The following is a 7,761-nucleotide window of genomic DNA, read 5'->3' as shown; positions in this document are numbered from 1 at the left end:
AGAACGTTTTCAAGTTTTAGATCCCCATCGAGTATAATTTTTCCCTCCTTAGTTGCAGTAACGTGTTGTCCATCTGGCAGTCCAACGGGGCACCCGGGTACATCTCGTAATTCACATAACCCCTTTAAGTTTCCTGTCATATGGTTTGATGCACCCGTGTCAATGATCCATGAATTGTATGTTTGCTTACCAGTCATTCGTTCACTTATGCTTTGCTTACGAGTATTCAACATCTCAATTAGAGTTTGCCATTGTTCATCATCAAGACCTGTCAAACCAGATTTTTCAGCATCTACGCATGCAGCACCTGCGACACCTCCTCCAGTACTTATGACTTGTGCAGCATTAGCACGCATAGTACCTCCTCGTCCACGTCCCATACCTGTTCCGGTGCGTTGCTGTCCTTTACCCCGTCCACTACTTCTTCCTTCATTTCGAGGACGATCAGCCCACCATTCAGGATATCCGATGAGCTGAAAACAATTCCTTGCGTCGTGGCCTGATCTATTGCAGTGTGAACAAACAGCACCTTTGTCCTTTGTATCTTGACGTTTTCTTGATTTAGCACCAATCTGGACGGCGAACCCCACAATATCTCCGACCAGGTTTGTAAAATATCTCATAGTGAAATCCTTGTAATTTTGTTGCCCATCGTTGTTGTTCTGTGGTTTGAAAACTTTGAGTTAACATATGTTTCAAACTCTGTTGGTCAGTAAATATGCGAAAATATCTGCCAAGAAGGTACTGACGCCATTTCATTACTGATTGTGTAACAGCAAATAATTCCCTGACATAAGCATAGGCGGCTTGCATTCGAGGAGATAGTTTCTTGCTGAAAAAGGCAATTGGGTGTCCCTTTTGTGACAAGACTGCTCCAATAGCTAATGCCGATGCATCAGTTTCAACATCAAAGACAACATTGAAGTTCAGAAGCACTAACACGGGGCTTTGTGTCATTATTTGTTTCATTTGTGTAAAAGCATCTAGTGCCATAGATGACCATGTAAACTATGACTGCTTTAATAAATCTGTGAGTGGAGCGGCGTGAGCAGCGTAGTTTGTCAAAACAACTTGTGTTTTGTTTTCTGTGTTTATTCCATTTGATCAACTCTGAATATATACAAGGAGAGGACCAACCTTGCCTCCTATAATTGCTCCTACCTAATCCTAAAATAGCTACATAAAATAGAAAATACAGAAGAACAAATATGTTAATTATTATGACAGATATGATGATAGAAACATGTCATATATTTCCATATTTAGCTTAATAAAAAATTATATGAATCAACTAACCAATTCTTTGCTTAAGAAGAAACAAAAAAAATCATAAGATGAACCAACCAATTTGGTGTGAGTTTTGATCTATATATCATTGCAGATGACTATCTACTTGATGCCATAAACTACTTTGGCAAATATACCATGTTCAAAGAATCGCTCAATAACATCCGCCAATATCAAACTACCAAAAAGAATGTTCTCAGGGATGAAATTGTGAAAGAAGCTCAAGTATTAGCCTCTTTTCCCTCTGAGACAAACACAAAATGGGATATAGAGACAAGCGTGCACACACACATACATACATATATTATCTTAAAAAATTAGATAATCATGTAGTAAAATTGATATTTTATTAATACTCGTACAAATATATTGGATAGTCCATACTCCTACATACACTCAAAAAGATCTAATTTATTCAAATTTCACAGAGTAATCTAATGCTCACATCCTATACATCATACATCCAAAATGCAACATATGGAAGATGAAAGAGAGTAAAAAAATAGTTATCTATCTTACTCACAAGTATTAAACAATTGTTTATCGGTAATCAACGTTACTTCCTTTGGATTACTGGTGCAAGGTTAGGGATTGAGAGATACTTAATACTTACCATCATCTTGTCCTTCTTATAGTGATGCAAAAATGCATTTCATCTTTCCCTTAAGGTGCTTTTAGCCCATTTGACACAACCTATATAGAGGAAGTTAGAATATAAGGTTGACACAATTTAAAAGTGATTCTATTTACAAAGAAACAACATAGATGTAACTACTTATAATAGTGTAATTTGATTAATATTTATTATAAAGCTTACTTACATACTTAGAGGCTTACAACAGTGTATAATTTCCAAAGCCAGTGAGCAAGGAAATCATATAAACTAAACTGAAATCATATAAATTAAGAAGACATACCATATTTTCCAATGATGTTAGCCTTCTTTATTCTCTTAGTCTGCAAAAATGAGACAGTTCACAATGCAATCAATTAGAAAAAAATTATGCCTAACAAATTGAAGTGAAAAATGGGGTTTCAAGAACAAAATCCTAGATTCCTAAGTTTCCTCTATCTTTATGTTAGAAAACGAAAAATGAATAGATCGAAAAATGAATAGTTCTTTTGGATTCACAAGGGGCCCACACAATAGTATCATGAGTTCATACTACCACCACTCAAGGAAGACTGAGACACAAGTTGGGATAGCAAGTGCAAGCAATGAAGACCAACCTCTAAGACAATCCATGCTTGGTTTAAGTTAAAATTAAATTGTTGGTGAAAAAATGGATATAAATTTTTTTTACAGCATTCAATTCATTATAAGAGGAACATGCACCTAATTTAACATATTAACAAGTTAGACGTGGCTAATTCCTAATGCTTATAACAGTAAAAGATGGCTGTTGAACACAAGCAAAGAAAAAATAATAGATAGAGCTAAACAATCACAAAGGTACAAGGTTACTTACTTCTTTAGAGTGAACATAAAAATATGGAATGTCAAATTCTTCACACAGAATAGGAACATGAGTGATGACATCAATGGGTGATATGTTCCCAGCGATAACACATAGCCTGAATTCACCAATTATAAAGGAACACTATTATATTTTAATTTGCACAAAAATTACGCATTATGATTAATGAAATGAATGAATAAACAGACCCTTTATGACCACGCCTTATGCTTTTAATGACCTCTTTGACTCCTCTCTTTAAGCACTTGAGTTCTGCAGCTGACACCAATACCAACATGTTAGATTCAGTTTTTATATAATAAAAATTAAAAAGCATAAGAAATGAGAATAAAAAATAGAATGAAAGCAAGTGCAAGCAATGAAGACGACCACCACTCAAGGCAAACTGAGACACAAGTTGGATAGCAAGTGCAAGCAATAAAGACTAACCTCTAAGGCACTTAATTTAAGTTTTTCTAAGAGGGTGAAGAAGTGAGAGGAAGAAAATGTCAGGTATGGTGAATAGAATAAAAGTTTGTGCCATGGATGATATTTCATGGTCTTGGCCACACCACATGAGGATTCTCTTCATGTTAAGCCATGTGAATGAGATAGGAATGGAAGTTGAAAGAAGAAGTAGTATTGTTCTTTAAAGGGTCAAACCAAGAAGATTCGTTTGTTTTGCTCCATAAGCTTGACCACAAATTGGTTCCATTCCCATGGCTAACCCGGCTATCACAGAGTAGCAAGTGATGTTAGCAAAATCAATAAAAAGAGAACATCCTGGTGGTTCCATTTCACCAAGGTAACCAAGAAAAAGCATAGAAATCATAGCTCTTGAATATAATAGTAATCCAATTATAGTTGTTGGTCCTGATATCTTCCATATGGCTCTGATTTCTTCCAAGACCTGAATAAAAAAAGAAGACAAACAATAGATATTAACTGTATAAGCTAATCATAAACTGGCATTATTTGTTTTTCATGTGATGTGACTGCATAGATAGTAACTAGCAAGTAGAAACTACATTTAATTTATATTCACATAATATGGTACAACTTATGCAAATAACTACTTCACTACACACTAGCCCAAGATATTCCATTCACCACTAATGCATAAAACAACTCAATAACAGTAAAAAACAATTTCAATTTATTACAAATTTCAGTCTTCTCCCCTTCACAAAACTTATATTTAGAATCAAATTGTTGAAAAATTAGTATTTACAAAAATGACATAAAATTTGTTAAGTTAAATGACAGAATGCAAAAACATAGATAAAAGGAAATTGGTCAGGATTCTGGTCAGAAAATAAGAAAACCAATCTCAAAGTTAATCAACAGAGAAATACACTTCAACATAAAATGGAGCACATCAATATCTGATTTGGCTAAGTCATATCACATCATTCCAGAACCACAAATCAAAAAGGTAAATAGATTTCAAATACTTCAGATTTCAAAATGATTAACAATTAAAAGAAATGAATCCAAATTTCAACCTGAGATACTAAGCATATGACATAAGAGAAAATGGAAACAAAAACATTACAATGAAATAGATCTGTATTCACAAAAACGCACACACCTTTTCTAAAGGTGAAATTGAGAGACTATATAATACTCCATTCACCGAAAAAATACTTCGCACCTGATTCTCATTCTTCGTCACTACCACAATGTGTCACGGATCTAAGCATAAAACTGAAACAAAAATGGCACGAAGAATAAAAGCACCAAGTCACAAACAACATAGTGGATGACAAAATGACTACATAATACAACGAGAGATGAAAGATCAGCGGAACGCGAATGAAGGTTTCATGATGAATGAGCTTCGTACTTTGATTTCAATGGTGAAACCCTAGGAATGGTAAAGATCTAATAGAAGAGGAAATTGAAGGTTAATAAATAGTAAATGGAGCTATTGTTTCCTATGGCGGAGATGGTGGCGAATATGAAAAAAACTAAGATTTGAGTTATTGAAGAATTTGGTGCTATTTGAGAAAAGTGAAAAAAGGGAAGGCGGAGGAGAGAGAACATATTATGCAGGTTAATTAATACATGTTTTGGTGTCTTATTTTTGGCACAGCCACTAAGGATTAGTTTGAGAGTTGGATTTTGGAGGGGAATGGAGGGAAATGGAAGGTTTGGGAGCCATGAAACAAGTGTATATCATGGTTACCAAGCCTTTCATTTTCCTCCCTTCTCCTCCAAAATCCAACTCCCAAACGAACCCTATGAGTAAGTGGATGGGCTGAAACATTAATTTAGACATGGGACGTTTAGGCTAATTAATCATGGCTAACATGATATTTTCTTGTAGTGATAGTGAGTTCAAAAATGGATTTATTTGAAACAATATGCAATGACCATTGAAACGAAAAAGAAGAAGAAAATCATAATACATTATAGGGAATAAGGCTTAATGTGATATCATATATGTTGTTACCGTAGCTTGCAGCAATTCTAAATGGCACGAAATAATACTTACTGGCTAAAATGTGCAAGCAGACTATCAACCACGCCGTCCTCAGGATAAAACAGCCCAGATCTCTGTTATCGAATTCTTACTGCACCCAGCACAGATCTCTGTTATCGAATTCTTACTGCACTGTAAGAACCGATCTCGAATACACCCACCACAATATGGCTACCAGTGCCAATTCTCGAAATTACCCACAATATGTCTACTCGTGCCAATTCTCTTCCCACAATACTAACTACCAGTGTCAGTTCTCGAAATCCCACAATATGGCTACCAGTGCCAATTCTTTACCAACAATACTGGCTACCAGTGTCAGTTCTTGAAATCCCACTTTGGCTACCTGTGCCAATTCTTAAGTGCCACGGAAAGAAAGGGGGAGAAGTTTGCCGGAAATGCGTCGGTGGAATATTAGGGGGGAGAAAGAAAAGTTGAGAGGAAACGCCTTCAACTTGGTGCAAGTTAAAATGAAGGGTGAAAGCCTCTATTTATAACATGAGATTTTTCTCATGTTCCTCATTTCTCCCATGTGGGACTTAGGAGCTTAATTTTTTATTTTTTCAAAACTCTTCCATGTGGGACTTTGAGAGTTGTTTTTTTTCAAACTCTTCTATGTGGGACTTGGGTGTTTTTGATATTTCACACTCAAAAGTTCTCACTCATGATTTTCAACAAACCATGTTCCAACAATATATAAAGTTACAAAATCTTATTTTTAGGAATTTGGATTTTTGTACATGTATATATTTATAGAATACAACTTTAACAAATTATAATATAGAGATAATGGGTAAGCACTAATGAGAAAAGGATGTACGTATTTTCAATATAATTTTTTATTGTCATAGACTCTTAATTAAAAATAATATAAATGAATTATAGATAATATAGTTGTTTTAATTTCCATACTCAAATTTAAGAATTATGGTTTTCAATTCCAGGAACATAAACATATTTGAAGTCATTCACAAAAAAAAATAGAATACTCATTCAATAATCGAAATAAAAAACAGCTCTCCTGGTATTTTTAAATTATCAAACCTTTAACGAAACGACATTGTTATATTATCCTATTTACTGTTGTCTGAATTATTAATCACAACTCACAAGTGCTAACTCTATCGTTCCTATCTTTTCTTGTGGTAAAATCTATATACTGTCAGTGTAAAGATTTATATACAGATTTATATATTGATACCGCATCATCCACCATCCATTTATTTTGGTTATTTTTTCTGAAAAGTCAAAGATTATTAAATATAAATGATAAATGATGCAGTGACAGTATATAAAACTCCTACATTGTCAAGTGCATATATCTTTTTCTCTGTTGTCTATCATTACCTCTAAAATATTAATTCTAGTGAATTGAGCATATTATTAAGAGTAAATTACACAAATCACCCCTGCGTGAGAAATAAGTGTAATGTTTTGAATAAAAAATGTTATAAATACACTTAAGTCAAACAAAATACGAAATAGAGTTAATTACACTGACACCCATGAGTTTTAGTGAAATTACACAAATCACCTATCACTTTTCTACACCTACACAAACTTCTCCTAGTTTTTATACTTTCATTACACTGACACTATTGCATGAGAAATAAGTGTGATCTTTTGAACAAAATATGTTATAAATGCAATTAAGTTAAACACAACATGGTATATTGTGAGGAAACATCCAAATAGTATACAAATCAATGTATCTTTATTATTTTTTGTTACAAAATGTATCAACAATTCTAAAGAGATATTGTTTAAATCGCTCTTATACTATATCGTAACGAACCAAAAATAATAAAGAGGTATCGACTCATATATTATTTGGAATTGTCTTCATAATATACCATGTTTTGTTTAACTTAGTTGCATTATAACATTTTTGGTTCAAAAAATCACACTTATTTCTCATGCAAGGTGATCAGTGTAACGAAAGTATAAAAATTAGGGGGGTTTGTGTAAGTTAGAAAAGTGAGGAGTGGTTTGTATAATTTTGCTAAAATTTAGTGGGTGTCAGTGTAATTTACTTTATGAAATATTATGGAGACAAATCCAAATAATATACAAATCAATGTATCTTTATTATTATTTTTGTTACAAAATGCATCAACAATTTTAAAGAGATATTGTTTAAATTGTTTTTATATTATATCGTAATGAACCAAAAATAATAAAGAGGTATTAACTCATATATTATTTGGATTTGTTTCCACAATATATCATGTTTTTTAACTTAATTGTATTTATCGTATTTTTTGTTTAAAAGATTACCTTATTTCTCGTATATGGGTGATAAGTGTAATAAAAGTATAAAAATTTGGGGATTTATATATGGGTAAAAGAATGAGAAGTGATTTATGTAATTTTATTAAAAGTATGAGAGATAAATGAAATTTACTGATTATTAAAGAGAAACAAGACGTTCACTATTCTAATTTTTGAGCTACAATTTTGTTGAATGCTTAAGCCTCTTCAGCTAAAATGTTAATTCATAAATATACATTTGATTTAAAATAAATTAAAGCC

General features: G+C 32.9%; 1 long non-coding RNA gene across 1 annotated transcript; it reads right to left on the bottom strand.

The window, feature by feature from the left end:
• Positions 1–1,290: 1,290 nt before the first annotated feature.
• On the bottom strand, positions 1,291–3,648 carry LOC109336856. Its single transcript, XR_002106384.1, has 6 exons — positions 3,195–3,648; positions 2,954–3,023; positions 2,757–2,862; positions 2,205–2,244; positions 1,714–1,980; positions 1,291–1,389 (listed from the first exon to the last, which is right to left on the bottom strand). It is a non-coding gene; the product is annotated as an uncharacterized LOC109336856 (long non-coding RNA).
• Positions 3,649–7,761: the final 4,113 nt, after the last annotated feature.

The sequence above is a fragment of the Lupinus angustifolius genome, unplaced genomic scaffold, assembly GCF_001865875.1.
Source record: "Lupinus angustifolius cultivar Tanjil unplaced genomic scaffold, LupAngTanjil_v1.0 Scaffold_1_62, whole genome shotgun sequence".
NCBI lineage: Eukaryota > Viridiplantae > Streptophyta > Magnoliopsida > Fabales > Fabaceae > Lupinus > Lupinus angustifolius.
This window is presented reverse-complemented; position numbering and strand designations above follow the sequence as displayed.